We start from the raw sequence: 21,545 nt of genomic DNA, 5'->3' as shown, positions 1-21,545 counted from the left end.
GGCAAACAAGGAAATTATCCTCCCATATTCATGGTGGAAAGTGAAATATTTATTTAAAGAAGCAGACACCATTTTGACCTTTTCATAAATGTAAAAAGCATTTCTTTTTTAAAAAAAATGATTTTCTGGTCATAATTTGAAAACACAACACAGCTCCTATGTACAAGCACACCCTGTCAGTACTTAAATTTCCCAAGCACACATGGGGGCGTATTTACAAGGACCTTGCACCACGGGGAAATGACTTAAATTTGCAAAGCACTCATGAGGGCGTATTTACAAGGACATTGCACCACCTTTAAAGTCACTTTTAACGTGGGCAAAATAACTTGAACGTGGCTCAAAGGCCTTGTAAATATGGTCCATGCTGACTATGAAACTCTATCAGTACATATCAAGTAACCTAAATGATTTCAAGAAACGTTCTTAAACACATCAAGTAAAGAAATTATTCACCCAGATTCATGGTGAAGTGACTTAAAATGCCCTAACACACATGAGGGCATATTTTACAAGGCCCATGCACCACTTTTGCGTCACTTTTAACATAGGGAAAATAACATGAAAGTGGCTCAAACATGAGAGTGTATTTACAAGGCCTTTTCATCACTTTAGCGTCACCTTTAACATAGGGAAAATAACGTGAAAGTGGCTCAAAGTCCTTCTAAATATGCCCCATGCTGGCTATGAAACTCTAGCAGCACATATCAAGAAACCTAATTGACTTCTGGAAACGTTTTTAAACACATCAAGTAAGCAAATTATTCACCCAGATTCATGGGGAAGTGACTTAAAATGCCCTAACACACATGAAAATGTTTTTTTAAGGCCCTTGCACCACTTTTGCATCACTTTTAACATGGCTATGAAACTCAAAGAAACTAAATCTATTTGTAAAACACTTGACACAAAGCAACATTTTAAATACACAACTTTCTTCATAATTTTCTCCCTAAAGCATACTATTCTCTATCTAAATTAAATGAATCTTTTCTCACCTTAGCAAATACTTTTTGAGTTTCAAAACAGTCTCAGACACACACCAATTTTTCTTTAGCAGAGCAAAGGGTATGCACTCCAGAGGCTGCAACCAACAAAGGCACAGAAATGCTGTAATTCATCACACATATCTCTCATGTCACCCAATCAAAACTCTTCCCTCACTTTTTTCAAATCAACACCCTTCCCCCCTCTGCCCTTTCTGCCTTTTTTCCATAGCAACCACCTCCTGAAAGACCTGTCATGTTTACAAGTTCACACAACAATGTTTCAATTGAACTCTGAACTCTCAGTACACCTGCGTATCCAGTGCAATCTTTCATAAAATGATTTTTTCTTGACCATTCAAATTACATCTTTCAAAGAACTCATCCATGCACCCTAACTTTCTGTTTTCAGCAATCAAAATCCACCAATCACTGCTACTGAATCATTAGCACAGAAACTCCGCAGTTTTTTTCATTACAATCTCCTACTGTTTCAACTGCCATTTCATTCCCACACTTCATCTGACTGCAGCAGAACCTCATCTCACCATGTTTTCTGTCTGGATTGTTGGACATAGTTACATCCACTGGGCTCAAAGGTATGCTGATAACAGAAATTTACACAACCTCAATTTACAAAATGTGAAAATCAACTGGATTGGCCACAGAGGATTAAGATGTCACCAATTGATACCATTGGTGAAAACCTTTTTGCATTTGCCAAAACCTGACCTGTTAATTATGCACTGTGGAGGAAATGACTTGGGCACTTTGACTCGGGTAGGTCTGGAAATGCTTTTAAAGGACACTTTTGAGCAATTGATGGCACTTTTTCCTCAAACTGCCTTGGTATATTCAAATATATGCCAAAGACAGAAATGGAGGTGGTCCAACCAATTTTGTTCACAAATTGAGAAATCGAGGAAGCATGTAAATAAGTCTGTTTCAGCTTACATGAGAGACCATGGAATGGGCTCCATCTACAACAATAACTTGCGTTACTACATGCAAGATATCTACAGAGGAGATGGAGTTCACTTCTCAGATGAAGGGAACAGAATTTTCATCCTGAATTTAAGACTATGTATTGGTACCTACTTATAAGTACCTAGAACTTACACAGAACCCAACAGCTCTTTTCAGAGCTACCTTAACTATGATTACTCTTTAAAAATTTCAAATGTACCTTTTTTCACTAATTTTCACTTTTGTTTGCTTCCCGGTTCGCTACCCGGTTCGCGTACCGGCAGCTAACCTCGCGAAAAATTCAATTTTTTTTTCTTTTTCGACATATATGAGCCTCCTCAGCCACCCTCAGAAAACCTAGGGGGTCAGGATACGTCTCCCGTGCCCCCTTATACCCATTTCCCACATTGTTTTTCCTCCATCTTGTGATTAAATTAGACCGAAACACAAGATGGCGGACTCCCGTTACGCTACCGGGTAGTTCCGTTACGCGTCAGGTACGCGAAGCGGGGCGCTAACCGGAGCGCTGTTACAGATATATATATTTTTTTGAACGTTAATTTATCAAAATCCACTGGAGCACATATATTGAGACCTAGCAAAGGCACATCGGGCAAACAATATCTACAATTTTGCCAAGTTTCGTGGAAATCCATTCAGCCGTTCGAGCTAAAAGTGAGTCCAACCGCCCTAAGGAAAATTGCATGGGAAAAACGCGTTTTGGGACCCCCCTTGTTTCTCGGCCCCCCTTGACGAAACCCCCCTAAATTTTCAGGGGCTGCTCAGAAACAAAATGTTCAATTTTCCTGACAATTTCAGCCAATTCCGTCCTCAAACGCCAAAGTTATTCGACATAGAATTTTCAAAAATCCCATAGGAAAAAAATCCTAACTATATATACCTACTGGCGACCGCCAGTAGGTAATATAATATATATATATATATTTCATCGGGTCTTTGTCCATCGATTAAGGACGCACTCCACAGCGTTCAGTTCATCAAAAACTTTATTGAAAGGAAAACCGGCATTTACCCGACGCGTTTCAGAGTCCTTACTCCTTACTCATGGGTATTCTTCCGATGCTTCGCATGCAGTCCCAAAACACAAATCTTTATGATTTAACATTGTACTTCCTTCCACAGCTCCTCTCCGGTGAGTATTTTTTCAGTGGCATGCTGGGAATTGTAGCGTTTGGGAAACATTTTTTACCCTCCAGTGGACCCTGCTGAATCTCAGTTAATTTTAACATTTACTGCCCTTCAGTGGGCCTCCGAATTCAATTATAAAAAGGTGTTTTTTGGGACTGTTCGAAACACCTTGGGCCGTGATTGGATTCTTGCTTGCTACCAGATTGAAGTTGCTTAAAAGAGAGTGCGTCTCCATTCCTCTATGGCAGAGATGTGAAACTGGACATTACGGCAGACTACTGGAAGACTACACCCAGCGATATGCGGGGCCAAGAGAACTGTGATATCGGATCTCAATGTGGAACTTTTTAGCATGGCAAGGCATTTTAAGCAAACAAGAATATGGATATAATTGTGCTGGATGTCTATTTACCTATTTCAGGAGCAATGAAATATTGTGCAGACTATTGATTACAGAATGCATTGCGTTTATCATGCCAAGTTCATGTAGAACGAGATGTAAGAGATCATGTGACTATTTAATCAGTAACTGCAATATGAATTGTTTGTTTTGCCAGCTGCCCGTGATCAAGGACTGGAGAAGTCCAAAACGTGTTGGGCCATAATTGGATTCTTGCTTGCTGCCATATTAAAGTCGCTTAAAAGAGAGTGCATCTCCATTTCTGTGTGGTTGAGATATGAAACCGGACATTACGGTAGCCTACGGGAGACTGCACCACCGTGATAAGCGGGCCAAGAGAACTGTGATATCGGATCTCAATACGGAACTTTTAGCATGGCAAATCATTTTAAGCAAACAAGTATATGGATATAATTGTGCTGGTTGTCTATTTACCTATTTCAGGAACAATGAAATGTTGTACAGACTATTGATCACAGAATGCATTGGGGTTATCATGCCAAGTTCATGTAGTACGAGATGTAAAAGATCATGTGACTATTTAATCAGTAACTGCAATATGAATTGTTTGTTTTGCCAGCTGCGTGTGATCAAGAACTGGAGAAGTCCGAAACACGTTGGGCCGTGTTTGGATACTTGCTTGCTGGCACCCACTTCATAACATTCCTGGACCTGTGGAAGATCAAAAAAGGACTGGATTTGCTGTCTGAGACCGGAGAAGATCCAGATGACTGGACCTGCTCTCCTTCTTATATCCAGAACAAAGTAGGTGATTCCAAGAGTTATAATACTGAACTCCTGGTAAAGCTACTGGGACACAACAAAATACAAGAAGCCTTTTCCTGCAACTGCCCAGCTGACCAGTGGAAAGTCTCTGCCCAGCCAGTCTTTAAGTGCCTCCCCTGAGGTCCTGAGGGCTTAAGACGTGTGCTCCTGTGGTGGATTCAGGCTTAAAGGACTGAGGTAAGGTATCAAAATCTTGGACCAGGACTACCCTGGTTAGTTATCCGAACAGCGCAACTTAAATTCTAAAAAATAACATATTTCGAGTTCCCACATTGAATTTTTGAAATTTTGGTGTCATTTTGTTTATTACATTTTACTCTAATTTTCTAAGTGTTTTGGGATTTTTATTGTTTTGCATTTGAATTTTAATATTGTTTTAGTACTGCATAAATACTTTATAGATTGCCTGAGTTAAGCCTATCTGTTGTGTGGCATAGCTATCGGGGCGGAGCTTTGGTTAATTTAGTGCCTTTGAGGGTTCACGCTGAGAAGGATTGTGATAATTACTTGAGGTGGGTACTTACCCACTCTACCAATAACCCAATTTTTTACAGCTATCATCACAGCTCTCAGAGATAAATGTTGCTCGAATGGGTGTTTTTGGGCTCCGGTGGAAGAAGAACTTTCTGAAGACCAGTCTCAAGCGACTATTAGTCAGATTTTGTCCATTTCTATGGCCTACAAGGAATTTTCTGATGTCTTTCAGATGCTTAGATTTGTGTCTCTTCCTCCTTATAGAAATTTGGATTGTGCCATACAGACCATACCAAGCCAGTATTCCATACTGTAGAATGTACTCTCTACCCCAGTATGAGAAAACAGTTTTGAAAGACTATATGAACAAGGATCTTTTGAATGTCCTGATGGTCTAGTCTAAATCATCTGCTGAGCTCCACTCAGCCCTAACTAGTTCAGAGCTGAAATCTTGCATTGATTGGATACCGGGATTTCCAGATCTCAGAAGATGCGGTATGAATCCTGCAGCTACATTCTGGGCGAGTCTCTCACCTAGGCCAGTCTCCTCTCACGCTACTGGGCTCCTGGCTTCAACTCCAATATGGCAACCACCTGCCTGAGTATTTGCAGCTGCCTCTTGGGTAACTCCACAACTTGCTTACTTTGGGTTTTTGTTTAGTTTTCTTTTCTCTTTCAATGATAGCTCCTTCTCTCTTAATTTCTATCTAACTTTCCCAATTCATTATATTTCCTGTCGTGCAATGTTTTATGTCATTTGCTTTTCTTGTTCTTTAATTTTTAAAGGCCTCAGTTTGCTTGGAGGGAGTGTCGCAAAATAGCTGTGTTAACTTCCTGCCTCCTTTTGCTGATCTTGACTCTTCACTACTTCCTTCCCTGGATTCATGACTCCTGGTTTTCTCCAACCCTTTTCATCAGCAAGGAGGTTTTTTACTCCCCTGTTTTTTTTTCTCATTTGAAGGTTGCAGCTTCTTCAAGACGCTTGCCTACCACATTGTTCAGTGTGTGGTGACATGATGGCTTCCAGAAACAGCTGTCCTTACCCCAGACATTGGAAGACCGACATGTGGATTAACAGGTCAGCATCCAGGCCTGAACCGCAGGCTTTACTGAGGGCAATCTGTAAAGTATTCATTGCGTACCAAAACAGTCATGAAATAAAAACACTAATCAAAAACATTTTCAAAATGAATTAGAAACATAGAGTAGAAATTGTTAGACCTGTCAGCTTTGTGGGTGGTCTTCCCCTATTTTTTGTCCCTTTCTGCCTCCCATAATTCTTGTCCACCAACCCTTTTTGTGTGGCTTTAGGTCTCCGAGTGCTCCACCACTACTAATTAGTGTTGAGGCACAGGTGCGCCTTTCTAAAATGGTGGAAGGTGGGAGTTTCTAAGATGGACGCCTATCAGAAATTACCTCAGAGCTCTGGCCCATAGGTTAGCATTAGAGGGTTCCAGAACCTTCCAGTCCAATCTAGTGACCTGGGCCTAGGCTACATAAGGGAGAACACTGGGCGGCCATTTTGTCACTGCTGGGTTGGCTGGAGTGTGGACACCTGTGATAGGGGGTTGGTGCCTTAGGCTTTCCTGATTGCTCTTAAGGGCAGCGTGTTGGTTCTAGGTACTGCCCTCCTTTCTTTTGATCTGACCCTGCCTGTAAAAGAAGATCTGCCAGTATAACTCAAGTGGCCATTCTTCAAGGACACTAATTCAGATTAATTACTGGTGAGTGGGAATCAGGCCCCCATTTCGGAAACCTCTGAGGGTGTCACTATAAACTTCAGGACATAGTGGAGTAAGGGACCTTCGCCCTGACCCTCGTGGAAAAGTGGGGCCTGAACTTGCCCCTGTTGTGCCTTACCAAAGTGGGGGATTGTAAGCTGTGCCTGCATTCAGGATTTGCCTTGGACTGCCAGCGTTTGGCCATTTTCCCCCCAACGCCTCTTAACATTCATCTGATAAACTTCAAGAACTCTGTGGTGCCGTGGCTGCCCAGCAAAACTAAGTCACTGAGGCGGGAGCTGCTGAGAGAACTTCCAGTGACTGGCGTGTGGAGAAGGATGCAGCGCAAGTCCTTGGAAGGCGACGCTGGATGGGGTTGCTAGGTAACCGACCTTCCGCCTGAGCGTCGCCTCGCACAAGGAAGTGGGAGCCTTCTTCGGGACGGAAGCCGGCGCACACTCCAGCGGAGCAGGTACGCCCACTGGCGGCCTTTCCGGTGTCTATGAGCAGGCGCCCAGAGTCCCGTTCTCTTCGAGGCTCCCCGAAGCCGCGCAGCACCATCAGGTTGTGGCCCCTCCCCGCCTCAAGTAAAGCGTTTGAGATCCTGAGCGGGAAGATGGGTATTGTGCAGCCGCCTCAGCTTGCCTCAGGGGTGAAGAACACATGCACCCAGGTATCCGGGGGCGACATCAAGGAGGGAGGCGCTGTTTAAGGAGGAGGGATAAGAGACTGGGGAGGGGGAGCGAACTGTGCCACGAACTAGCCCCGGGGGCACTGCCTCTCTGAGCCCTGCATGACTGACACATCTGATGAAAAAGGGGATTTCAATCTTCCTTCTTCTAGTAAGCCTCCCAAAGCACTTTCACTGATATAGTGCTGGCAAGGAGTAACACCAGCGATTCTGGGATTGGAGGTGACTCTAATCAAAATGCCTGCTTCAGTCTAATTTAAAAGTAATGATGAAAGAAACCTGCTGAAGTAGAATGTCGCTTATTTGTATGTTTATTTTAACTGGATGCCAATAATTATAAAAGTGATAAATCAGGTATTCACCTGGCCAGATTCATGACAACCAGTTACAAGAGGTTTAATTGAAGAATCCTCAACTGCTGAAAGTCAATTTTATTGTGTCCTAAACACTCGGGTTTGAACAACTGTACTGAAGTAAGATAAAAAGAGCAGTTATAGTATTTAAGCTTTGAAAGAGAAATGTTCAGGGCTGGATTTATGAAATAGTGAAAACCTCACTCATCTTAAGTAAAAAGATAAAGCTACTCAATTACCTTTTTTTAACAGACGGTGTGTTGTTATTTTTGGTAGTTTTGCATTGGGGTGTTGGAGGGTGCATAATGCAAGCACGTCACAATTGCCTTCTAAGTTTTGCCTTCTAGCTAGAGTCATGCTACCTTGAGTGGGCCGCTAGCCATGGTTCCAACAGAAATCAATAAACAAAATGGCACCAAAATGACAACAATCCAATAAAAAGGAGCAGAGATGTGAATTTTTAAAGTTCTAAGTAAAAATAGCACCAAAAACCACTAAGCACCAATGACAGTTTATGAAAAACAGGGACCAGGTGAGATTTTAGGCCAACCTCGATGGAGCGTAGGTCAGATATTCCCAGCAGGTTCATCTAACAATGTTACCTTCTGAATTAGTCTTTTATATGGAGCTCAAAATCCTCCAGCAGGTGATGTCATCACAATGTTATTTTTCATTTTTAAAATAAAAAGATTTATAAAAAGAAATCCTCCAGCGGGGCAAGCCTGAAGCTGTATCCAAGAAAGGTGCATCGAATGTAAACACCTTTCTTTAAGGTTCCCTGACAGCTCTTGGAAATACAACATCATTTTAAGTCCCAACCTTTCATGGTTTCTGGAGCAGCTCATCTGGTTCACTTCTGAGGCTTCCTGGACCTCAAGGACAGCACTCAGGGGCCAGGACTCATTCCAGGAGAGGCCACCAGCAAGGTCTACTCTGTGTCCTGTTAGTACTAGTCAACTGGTCACTTCAGGGAAAAGACAAGACAGGTCAGCCTACTACCTTTTACAGGTCTTACTTTACATTTACTTCTGAAAGGGCAGGCTCCTTTACAATGTAATAAAGTTCCAAGGTCAACCCCTTTGTGCAAGGGGAAGAAAAGCATGTCGCCACATCCAGTCCACTGCTCCTGCTCTGGGAGTAGTTTTCAAACCTGATTAAGAGCAAGCACTGGCTGGGCAACTTCTGGAGAGCTGATGAAAATTTGCCTCCATGAGCATCAGGCCGGGAAAAGGTAACTTTCTAAAAGTTACTTTTCCTACATATTTAATAAAACATCTGACTTGAATTGGACTTTTAATACATATGACAAATAGACTTTTAACTAATACTTTAGCCAGTTCATATCAAACATTACAGATTGACATTCATAATATGTACTTTGCCATTTTGGAGGATCCAGCTAGAACACTGCCAATGTAAATAGTGTGTGGGTACAAGTCACTGAAAGAACATGCCATTTTTAATTTTGTATATGTTCCACTTCTAAATATAGCAGGCATGCTACCTTCGGGGCAACAAGGTGGACTTGGGTGATTTATTAATATTTAATATCAGGTTTTCTCGACTGTTAATAAGGATCATTTTAACAAGCTTCACAGCAGCATTTTAGACTGCAGCAGCCAGGTTACACATGGTTTTCTCTGTCACTGTGTCACTGTAGAGTATAGAACAATTAGAGCTGCAGTCCACAAGTGACATTTAACTTTGCATGTCATGGGTGCAGTTCTGTACCATATGCTATGGCCTTATAGAAAAACTAAATATGTTATTAAAGGTTAAGAAGTTAACAAAAGTTTAATGGGAGAGTTTGGGCACGTTGCTCTTGGTTAGCAGAGGTAATATACACTGAACACTAAAACCAGAAAAACAAATAGGGCAATAACTGTGGGGAACCACACAACAGATGGTACTTTTCTACAGATAGGAACAAAGAACAATAGCACACATTTAAATAAAAGGGATATACTTTTGTTATGCAGGTGATTCAGTGAGTGATGTGATAAATTGACAGACAGCAATTGCCTATATTGAATGAAGAAACCATAAAGTGCACAGAGAGGAAGCAAGATCTGTAAAGAATAATTGTGTAAGAGTGAAGGAAAGAAATAGGTGCTTGTGTGCATGTGGGTGTTATTTGAGTGCATGGGGGACTTATGTGAAGGCTGTTGCTTTCTGGCTGTCTCTTTACTCACACACAAGTCCTTTTGACTTTTAACTATTGAGTTTTGCAGCTTTATTCTTATTTTTCTTGTTGGTAGACCAAGAGAAAGATGGAAAGATGGTTGATGCTGTGACAAAACAACTAGTGCTTCTAGCCCGAGTTATCGACTGCCATTTGATTACCATCAAATGGGGGCCATTCAATACACTCTGGGTCACAAAACAGTGCAGCCTGACACAGCAAAACACGGTGAGCTGAGACCACTGGTAATCTTCTTTCTGCAGTCTCAAGCAAGCAGTGTCCAAGGCCTGTACTTCAGAATTCTTGAAGCAATTGGTCAAAAACTCACACATTTCTCTATTTCCTTGGAAATATTAGGAGTATGTGCAACTGTCCCTCATACATCTATTCATCACTCATACATTCATTCAATCTTTGTTGTGAATTCTACTAAAATTGTAAACCTACTTCATATCTTGGGGCGCAGATTTACAAATCTAGTTGAGAGTCAGGGGCTTGAACCAATTGTGAAAATACGGGGATAACACATTTTTTGTATCTTGCTGAGTGTGTAGTGACAGTAGTTGCTGGTGCAGTGGATTCATGTGTGTTTATTTTTAAGTGTTTTGGGAGTTATGAAAACACCATTGTGTTTCATCCCAAGATGAAAGTTGCAGTCCGCTTTGATAGGAAGTGTTTGCTTGACGTCGGCGCCTGTGCCGCCCTGCTTGTCTGTAAAACTGCCCAGGTAAGTAAAGGCCTCAAACTCTTCCAGTGCATTACTTGCAATAGTGACTGCCCTGGTGCTGGCCATGTTAGCCTTCAGGATCTTGGTTTTTCCTCTGTGGATGTGGAGTCCATGTTGTGCTGACGTGGGTGCCACATTGTTAGACTTATTTTGCATCTGCAGGTGGGTATGGGAGAGTAGGGCCAGGTCATTTGCAAAGTCCAGGTTGTCAAGCTGCATCTAAGGTGTCCACTGGATCCCATTTCTTCTTCTTGCTGTGGATATCTTTCTGATCCAGTCAATGGCCAGCAGGAAGAGAAAAGGCGAGAGCAAACAACCCCGGCAGATCCTGTCCTCACCTGGAAGGCTTCTGTTATTCGGCAAAACAAGGGCTGCCTTCATTCAGCTGAAGAAGATCTGGAGCTCTTGGCATCTGTGCTAGCAGTTATAACATGAATAGTCAGTTTTTCAAGGCTTTTCAAAAGTATAAGTGATTCTTACAGCTGATAATATCATGGGGAAGGGAATTTCATAGCTTGGCCTGGGGATCTGCCTCCTTATCTTGTTTTACGAAATTTGGGGACCACTACCAAATTTAGATTTGCTGAGTTGAGCTGACTGGAAGGTAATACCCACTGTAACATAGTTCTAATTTCTCCAGGTCCTATTCTATGTAAGGCCTTGTGAGCAATCCACAAACCTTTAAACATGATGGGATTTTTCATTGATAACCAGGCAGCTTATTCAGTCCTGCAGAGACAGAATGGGAAGTTTCTAAAAAAAAGATTGATAATATTATCAATTATAACACATGTGTAGATATTGGACACTCCTGTCCTGTATGTGCTAAGTAGTTTTGTGTAGTGATTCGGTGGCGGTAGAATCACAAACACTTGAGTGTCTGGGTCTAACTAATGCACTAATACGGATAAATACTAGTGCAACTGTCCTATAGCCCTACTGCCTTTCTTTGTCTTATAAAAATGTAACCCAAGGAGCACCATTGTCAGAAGTGTGAGAGAAACTGAAAGGAACCCCCAAAACGATCAACATATCCAATCATCCAGTGATGTAGATAACAATGACTCAAGGATGCCCCATAATGCCTACCTGATGCACTCCTTCCTCTACGACAGCAGTGGCCCATGCAGGTAAGAGTGGTGTGGCCCAGTTGGAGGGGGATTAGACAGATGACCACAAGGGGAAATTAAATAAATAATTAATTTTCCTTCTTAGTCGTCTGTCTCAATTCCCCCACCTGGCCCCATCGATCTTACCTGCATGGGGCGCTGCTGCTTTACAAAAGTACCAGAGAGCAAGAGTAGGAGACCAAGTGTTCCGATGCCGACCGGCCCAACACCGCAGGAGTGAAGAACGTTCCAATCCTCTACCCTCACCGTGACCCCCAACACCCGCAATCAAAAACGGATGGTGGAGAACACGACACCGGGAGAAGGTGGGTAACAAAACAAGGGAACCCAAGGTCTTGGGGAACACAACTCGTCTCCTCTGGCTTCTTGGTAGCTGACAGCTTGACACAGACGAGACCGCTAAAATGAAAAAAGGGGACAAGATTAAACACACCCCTACTACTATTACCAGTGCCAAGTACACACACGAACCACCGACCTCCCTGCTTACCCCAGATAACAAACTGGAGTGGCTTGATATGAAACAGGAATTCTTCCACTGCAATCGTATTGGTTGTTTCTTGCGTAACCCCAGACCAACCACGCCCCCTCGGGAAACACCGAGAATGACAAAGGGGGTGGAATTCACAATTTTTAGGACAAAAAGGGACAGGGGGAAAAAAAGGTATCAAGGGAATACGAAAGACACCCAAAAAAAACCTGGAATCTAAAAAGAACACGAAGGTAGCGCAAAAACAGCCGATATTCAGCTCCTTTGTGAAACCACCCAAACACAGCGTATAACAAGATGGTTTGGATACAAAAAGAGATAATAACGGGATGTTAAAACTCAAAGGAAACGCAGCCGCGAATCCCAGAACGTCACTGAAAATCAAAAATTGGACCCCAATAAAGGGTTCAGAAATGCCCAAGGGAATAGGAAAACAAGGGAGCAGGGGAAAAAGGGGATCAAAACCCAGCACTAGAAAAGACCGCTGGAACGGAGCTCGAAGGAAGGGAAACAAGGTAGAACCACAGGAACAGGAAACCCACGGCAAGGGACCAATAAAGAAACCAAGCACCCGTTTCCTGTTGGCAGCCCCCTTTTAAAGCGAGCCCTAGGGAGCGTCCATAAATTCGCATGTGCACTTGGCACTTGTAAGACAAAACCACTAACGGGGAACTAGACAGAAGGAACCAGGCCCCCTTGAACCCAAACACCAAGATACAATTATTTGCCTAAGAGTCTAAAGGGGTGAATTTTAGGTGAATGACTGATTGGGCGCTCACTGTGCACACACAAAGTGTGTGCTCAGGGATACGGATGAATATTATTAGGACTTTATGACAAGGTCCTGTTTGGGGGCTGTAGGGTGATTACCTCCTCCTTGTGAACACCTACAGATTACACTGCGAAAGCACAAAGTGTGTGCTCAGGGATAAGGCTGAATATTATTAGGACTTTATGCCGAGGTTCTGTTTGGGGGGCTGTAGGGTGATTACCTCCTCCCTTTGAGCACCTACAGATTACACTAAGAAGGCACAAAGTGTGTGTCCAGGATAAGGCTGAATATTATTAGGACTTTATGACGAGGTTCTGTTTGGAGGGCTGTAGGGTGATTACCTCCTCCCTTTGAGCACCCTCAGATTACACTGTGAAGACACAAAGTGTGCGCTCACGGATAAGGTTGAACACAAATATTTGCCCTTGGTCTCCTTCAGACGTAGTAAACAATAAGAAATAGTTTCCTAACATCCATAACAAAATTCCATGAAATATTGCGAAGAGCTACAAACAGTTTTTAGAGTACTACATACCAAACTGGCCAGATGTGAAACCATTGTTGTGTCTTGCTGAGTGAAGTTAGGGATTGTCTGAAAGAAAAGATTAGCTGGCCTCAACAGACACCTGGTGATGCAGCAGTTCTTGCAGCTGTGAAAGAGGTTTTGATAAACACTTTCTAATTATAAACAGAATAAAAGTTAATTTCTTACTGATTCTCTAATCATTTGAAAAATGTGTTTGAAAGTTATTCTAGTATTGCGTACCTACTGAAAGTGCACAAAAAGCTGTTGGTGCTGTTTTTTTCAAGGTCTGCTGCTCAAGGTACGGGAGCAACTCCCCACCATTTATGTTTGGTTGCAGGCCAGAGGTATAGCTGAACTATCAGTTCCTAATCATTGTTTGGCAATATAAGAATGGAAAAAGGAATCAACTGAATCTAGATTTACAAATGCAACCATTTCAACAAACCATGAAACTGAGGAGATGATGAGGAATGCGGAGATCAAATGAGAGAAATGAAAGCATACCCCCTACGTCTTTCCCCACATTTTAATATTTCCAGCTAGGGAAGTGAATAAAATTAGTTTTTTCCACTAGCCAGGGAATATTTACAACTCATCCTACCACTCTCACACTATACATAGACTATTTCACAAAAAAAAGTGCTCCCACGTCTCCCTAGGTTGAAACACGCCCGCCCCGTAGAGGGACGGGAAGACCCCTATGATGAAGCATGACACTAAGGGATTCTTAGTGTGTGAGGGGTATCTTAAAAACACTTAGTGCTTTCCCATGACATCTCATTGATCACTAATACACCTTTTTCTAACCACTAAAAAACGAAAAGTAAATTTCTTTTTGTAGGGTAGAACTGGTTGGCCTGACCAGTGTATTGTATTCATGCTGCCTTACATATCGTTACCATATTTACTGACACAAAATATGCCTTACTTACAGCCAATGAAGTTGGGTCCTCCAGATACAACAGGGTTTCCTCAGCTAAGTGGGAACTCGAATAAAAAAATGCTAGTTACGTTTAAGGATTACTTGATGCTCTTATGTTACCATCTAAACTTGCGATTGTATTATGTGCCACACCTCAGTCCTTCAAGATGAAGCGTCTAGGAGAAGTGTTTTTGCTAAAGTAACTGACAAAAAGGTCAAGTCCTCCCTGACCCCAAACAAGAAGCAACCCAGGACAGGTTTCACCCGTATTAGTGCTCATTAGCTTGGTATAGCTTAGTTCCAGTGGCACAGTGTGCACAGGACCCACGTCTGGGTGTTCCCTTCCCACTCAGGGCGTCACACCGAATTATACAAAAAAGTGATGGATGGAATGGGTGGATCAATCTCTGCCACTGGCAATTACTCTGGCCAGCATCCCAACCCATCTTATTTTGCACACCATGCTACCTCAGTAGCTAAGGTGAAACAGTATGAGGGGGTTGCTTGTGTTCTGGTTCAGGGCAGACCTGACCTGGAAGTTCGAGCTGGACTATCCCATTGGGGCAGGGTCATGACTGATTGGCATATGACTGGGTCCAAACTGAGGTGGCATGGTGTGAAACAGCACACTAAAATAACAGAAAAATGACTCTGCACATGTGAGCATTTAACGCATAAAGCTCATGGGCAACATTTAAAACTTCAACCAAAAGCACCACAACCAGAAAAAGTGGCAAAGAAAAATCATCCAATATACCGACTAGCAGGCAGTGTTGTGGCCGATTTCGAACAAGGGGTAAAGAGTGTGGCCTTACAACTAGAGCTGCCGACTTTGGAACTCCTTACCCCTGTCTTTACGGTCCACATCCAATCTGCTCGCCTTTAGGAAGGGTCTTAAGACCTGGTTATTCTCGGATTAGACCTCTGCTAGCCTATCCTCTGTTTTAGCCTTCTATGTTGTTATGTTTTTCAGTCTCTTTTCTGGGTCTGGAGCACAAAGCGCCGGGACACTCCTTTGGAGTAGCCGTTGCGCTATACAAGACCCATAAATAACAAATAACATATAACATAACTGGGGAACCAAGATAGTCGACTCAACATACTGTGACTCTGGGCAAATCACTTGATCTCCCCCTACATAAAAAAAGAAAAAAATTGAATGTGACCTTATGTAATGTAACTGGTGCCAATGTAAAGCGCTCCAATACCTTCGGTTCGTGTTCGTGCTATATAAAACTGCAACAACAAAAAAAGCACATTTAACGTGAATAACTCGGGGTGTACAAGCTGCAAACGATGCACTCCTAAAAAGGGTTCTTTATTTTTGTTGGGACTATATTAAGTAGGATTGCAACTACACTGACACATACAGTATACTTTTTGAATATCCTATTTTAGACATTTCACATTTAAATGCGGTTTTTCTCTTCAATTTGAAATACATTCGTCAAAATTCATAAACTGTTAGGAGAAAAGTTGTAAACGCTTGCAGAAATCGTCCTGGCGAGTCTGTTGACAGTTATGGTCAAGGAGTGAAAAGCTACTTCAAACAGCAGACCGACGTGACGTTATTTACACGAAAGGTACTGACTACGAAGTATGGGAGTACGGACACTGAAACGTACTCTACAAAAAAAACTCTCTTTCAAGAGTCATGCGGCAAATATTTAAACACATTCCAGGAGGAAGGGGCGCCCACAGTAGAGGGGAGGACGGTTCGTAAATACAGTAAGCAAACAAGTCCTTCTGTCGACAAACTCTCTGCCTACCTGCTGTATCTTCTGAAGTCCTGTGCTTTTGCTGCCACAAACGATGTGTGATATTTCGCAGGGTTCCCTATATTCTTTCCGGTGTCCTCCACTCCCTTGAGGCGCCGCTGCAGTGTTGGCATCTTCCGCTGCTATGGTGACCGCCGAGACGGCATGCGTAGCTTGGAGACCTATCAACAAACCTGACAGCGCCAAACTCCTGATATGGTGATTGGATGCTCGCGCCCAATCATATCCCGATGGGTTAATATGGCCAATCAGAAGTTAGGTTATACTGAATGTCAGGAGAGTACATCTCGCGATAGAGTAACTTGTCAGTTCTAAACAGTTTCGGATCACCGTACCATTAGGGCTGAAATGTAATACAGTGGAACCGTTGTGGTACAGCAGATGTGATTGGTTAGTAGGTTTATGAGATGAAATTGCTGTCAGGCGTGCATGGACTATAAATCTAAGAGGGCTACAGTCCCCATCAGCTTCTGGGCTGCCCAACTGGAGGTGTGCCCTCTACCGAAGTAATAGGATGTCCGTCAGGTGCCAAGTGTCTTTCTAAGTTTTGTCTAATCTATTCTTTTTAAGATTAATTTAAAAGGGGCTTACTCTGTCCTTGCTTCTCATTGGTTCCTGTGGGTGGCAATTATCTTTCCTCCATTTCTACTGGCTGTAGCATATTTTCCTGTATTTACCAATGCTTGTTCCTCGTCGGCTTCTCTTATCAGTTTCCTGCGGCCAAAATACTGTTACATTCGCTTTGGTGGAACCATGTTTTCATAAAGTTTTGCCTTTTGCTATTGCACCATATTTATATAACAATTTGTCACCGGAGAGATGAAGTGATTTGCACGGCGCACCTGAAACTCGAATGCGATCCCCAACTCTTGTGTCAGCAGCTCTGTCCGCTTTGCATTATCTCCACTCCTATGTTATCTGTCAGGGAGCTCTCTCCTTCTGCCAGAGGATGATTGATGGAAACATCTCTTTATTAATTACCTAGGCAAAACCAATATTACCAATGCTTGTTTTCTTTCTGTACACACTACCGCCCTGTGTGCTCTCTGCCTACCATGTGCACGTGTATAGCATGCATGCCAACCCTCCGATTCAGATGTGATACTTCCGATTTCAATGATTATCTACCACATCATGATTGCTTCATGAAGAAACCCAATTCGGAATTTGTAAAACAGCCAAAAATAAAATGATACCTGCCATGCAGGCTCCAATCTTCCCCTTCAAGAATTACCTTTGATATCAAATGTTAAAGCTTTGTCCTTAGTCCCTGGAGGTGGAGATTAGAGCAGATGGCAGGCCTCCGCATTTTATTTTTGACAGTTTTACAAAGCGCATACAAAAAAAACAGCATTTAGAACTCTGTTTTTGTTTGCGCTATGTAATTAAACAGCCAACGGTGACATTTTGATTGTCTGTCACCATACATACCAATAGAGCCAATTCATGCAGACTACTTTTTAGGTTTCGCCTATTACCATTCGCTTGCGAATGGAATAGGCGAAAATTCAAGGGCTTGATCGACTAGTGAAACCACTGTGGTTTCACTGCAGTTTCTTCACAGTGCATGTGAGGTCACGTGAACACAAAAGCGGGTCACGTGACCACACAAGCACGAGCATCTCTCTAATCCGCCTGACCCCACCAGGCTCTCCCGCCCCCATCCGGCTTCCCTCCGCGCATCTGCCTGCCACACTTCTCCCCTCGCACGCATTCCCGCCCCCCCACCAGGCTCTCCCGCCCCCATCCGGCTTCCTCTATTCCTCACCCTTGCTCGTTGTTGCTTTCCGGGTGTTTACTTTCTTCAACCATTAAGTCCTGCCGCCTCTTATCTTAGTCTTTTCTCTCAACTTTCACCATCTGTTCTTCCTCTCTCTCAGCTGGCCGACCATGCTTTCCCCTTCTCTCACGGTTCACTCTCACTGTTCCAACACTCGGTCGCTCCATCTCTGTTGATATCCTTCCGTCCTCCTTTCTCACCATCATTTCTCACTCAGTTTCACTCTCTAGCAGTGCAACAGTCTTTGAACTCTAATTCTACGTCCATAAGCACAGCGCTGCTCCTGGCACCATCATTCAAGGTCAGCTGTCACATTCTGCTGGGGGGGGGGGGGGGTGTTGTTTATATTTGCAATTTGCTGCGGGATGTCTCGGGGAGTTAAACGCTCGCTACGGAGGTATGTGGTGAACTGCAGTCAGATGTTTGAATCACGACTCACTTTCCCGAAGTTTGCACTGGGCAGTAACAACCCTTTTTATTTACAACACTGAGAAATAGCAGAGAAGTGGTATATTAGCCCGAGAGCATCAAAGCTCTTTAGCCGAGCACCAGTTACATTACACAAAGTCATGGCGTTTTTAAAGCACGGGGAAATAAAGTGATTTGCCCAGGATCACAGGATGTTGAGCCGTAACCGGTACTCGAACCTGGTTCCCCAGTTCAAAAACTGGCAGGTTCGTCTCTTACGCCACATCTGCTCAGTATTTACTTTAAACGCTAAATTAATAACGTGCTATTTTACATTTTTATTAAAGCAGTTCCTGTGACTGCATGCATTCTTCTGCTTTGCATTTCCCTAGACTAGTACTGTAGTGTAGCTGCCCTTTCCATTTGCTTCCCGAGCCGCCTGCCTGCTTCACACCTCAACGGAATGCGACCCCCGCCCACGCAATGCAGAGAGCCAGTTTCTGTTTGATCAGATTCCACTTTGCTGGCTTCACGCTGGGTCGGTACCTCCTTCCCTTGTGACAGATTGTCGCGATAATGCATTCTCTGCAGAGCAACGGGTTTATCAGAGATGTCTCATGTGTGTCTCGTTGTGAGAGCTGGGTACACTCTTTTGTGTATGGGTGGCACATCAAGTTTCTCTGTGCAAAGCGAGGTAGGTAGTGTTACACTGAAAACAATGTATTATATTTTTCCCCAGCGCCACGTCTGTTCTGTACCAAAAGTGTTTTTATGTCTCAAGATTAAAGCTATATACAGGGGTGTGGAATTTAATGAAATATGTACTTGTCCAAGGGACAAGTAGCTTCATAAATCTACTTGTCCTGTAACAAAATCCACTTGTCCCTTTGGTGCCACATAGTGCGCCGTAAAATAATGGCAGCCATCTCAATATAGAAGAGCTCTGATAGTAGCCTCTCTGGTTAATGTCAGGCTAATACTATAAAAGGATTTGACTTTTGGGGGTTTTCACTAGCTTTTCTCTAATCTTTTCCCATACTGAGAAAGGTTGGAAATGTACTACCCCTGACAACGGCAGAAGTAAAGTTTCTTCCAGGGCTGGGAAAATGTGGTTCGAGGAAAAGTTAACTTGTAAACACTCAGATTTCCACTGGGGTACATTTATCTTTGCTCATGCTAAAATGCAATTCGCAAATATTTTCTAGAATTACGGTTTCCTGGCCTACTTAAGGAAATCCATGTGAATTCATGGAAAACGTAAATCTGCTTTAATATAATGACATATATCCTGGGTGTACTTTTGTGACTTTCTTTAACATTTGAGCCCCTAATTCAATCTGAGTTAAACAAGACTTTTTGTTTTTATTTAAATGCTTTCCCATCCGATCTATCGGCTGGCTTCCTTGTGTGTGACAACATTCTGCTCTTTTACAAAGTAGTTTTGTTCAGTACCAGGAATTTCTATGGCAATGAGGCCTTTATGAGACCAAATACTGGCTGTCTAGTAAGAACGCACTGGCGAACATCACCACACCTACCTGATAATCCCCAGGTAGAGAAAGGAGCATAGTGCAGGCCAAGCGAGTAACCAGAAAATTGAAATACCCCCCCACTTTGATCCAAAGCTCTTATGCCACCAAACAAGCGAAAAAAGTCACTGGAGTCCTCTCCAGAATTGCTCTGTCTCTTCCATCTAAGCATCCATCCATTCATCCTTTCACCCACTGATATCTAGCATTTCATCTTTACATGGTCATCCATTCATTCTTTCATCCATTAGCCTTTCACCAATATGTTCGTCCATCTGTTGATTTGTCAGTCCATCCGCTCATCAATATCCAAACCCACCCATCCATCTCCAAACCTAACCATTTCAGCCATCTGTCCATCCTTTCGCTCATCCATACAGCCACCCTTTCCCTCCATCCATCTATCCATCCATCCTTTCACTTATCCATCCATCCTTTCACTCATCCATCCACCCTTTCACTCATCCATCCACCCACCCTTCTACCAATCCACCAATCCATCCTTCCACTCATCCATTTATCCTTTACACTCATCTATCCTTTCGCTCCCTAATCCATACACCCTGTAACCCATCCATCCATTCAGCTTTTCCTTCATTATAACATCCTTTGTCCATCCACTATCCCCGTCACTCAACCATCCCTGTCACTCATTCATCCATGCATTTAGCCAGCAACACTTACACTCACTCACCCTTTCACCCACACATTCATCCATCCTTTCACTCACACCCACCCTTTCACATTAATTATGAGCCTTTGTCTGTCGAGCTGCAGACAGAAGAGGCCCATCAAGAGCTCCGCCTCTACAGTAGCTGCTAAAGTGGGGTGTTCACGAAGCCCCTGTTCATACCTATCCTTCCATCTCCAAACCTATCTATCAAACTCATCCATCCCGCCTTCCTTTCACTCATCCATCTTCTTGCTCATCCATCCATCCTTTCACCCCACACATCCTCCTTTTCGCTCATATTCATCCACCCTTTCACTCATCCCTCCATCCATCCTTTTGCTCATACATCCATCCTCCTTTTCACTTGTATATCCTTCCACCCTTTCACTTCCTCCATTTATGCTTTAGCTCATCCATCCACCCTTTTACCCCATCCATCATTCCATTTCGCTCATATATCCATCCACCCTTTCACTAATCCCTCCATCCACCTTTACACTCAACTATCCACCCATCCATCCACCCTTCCACCCAGCTAGCCACCTACCCACCCACCGATTCATCCACCCACTCAGCCATCCATCCATTCATCTACTCTATCTCTCACCCATTAATCCCCCTTTCATTCAGCCATCCATCCACTTTCACCCCATCCATCCACTTTCACCCCATCCATCCACTCAGCCATCCATCCTTTCACCTTTGCCCATCCATTCTTTCACGGATCCTTCCTTACATCCATCATTTCACTCATTCATTCATGCATCTATCCATCCACGCTTTCACTCCACCCATTCATCCATGCACCTATCCATCCAACCTTTCACTCATTCATACATGCATCTACCCATCCACCCTTTCACTTATTCATCCATGCATCTATACATCCACCCTCTCACTTATTCTTCCATGCATCTATCCATCCATGCATCTATACATCCACCCTTTCACTTATTCATCCATGCATCTATACATCCACCCTCTCACTTATTCTTCCATGCATCTATTCATCCACCCGATCACTCATCCACCCACCCCTTTCAAATCTATTATGGGCCTTTGTGTGCAGACCTGCAGACTGAAGAGGCCCATCAAGAACTCC

At 43.2% G+C, this 21,545-nt stretch overlaps 1 protein-coding gene across 1 annotated transcript in view; it reads right to left on the bottom strand.

The window, feature by feature from the left end:
* The window catches only part of LOC144818285 (zinc finger protein 474-like), a 325,325-nt gene extending 309,114 nt beyond the window's left edge, over positions 1-16,211 (bottom strand). Inside the window, exon 1 of the mRNA XM_078675565.1 lies at positions 16,045-16,211. The gene's annotated coding sequence lies outside the window, so the exon portion shown is untranslated. The remainder of the gene's footprint in view (positions 1-16,044) is intronic.
* Between the last annotated feature and the right edge of the window lie 5,334 nt (positions 16,212-21,545).

The sequence above is a fragment of the Lissotriton helveticus genome, chromosome 2_1, assembly GCF_964261635.1.
Source record: "Lissotriton helveticus chromosome 2_1, aLisHel1.1, whole genome shotgun sequence".
Classification (NCBI taxonomy): Eukaryota; Metazoa; Chordata; class Amphibia; order Caudata; family Salamandridae; genus Lissotriton; species Lissotriton helveticus.
The sequence above is the reverse complement of the archived record's forward strand: the minus strand, read 5'-3'. Positions and strand labels throughout refer to the sequence as shown.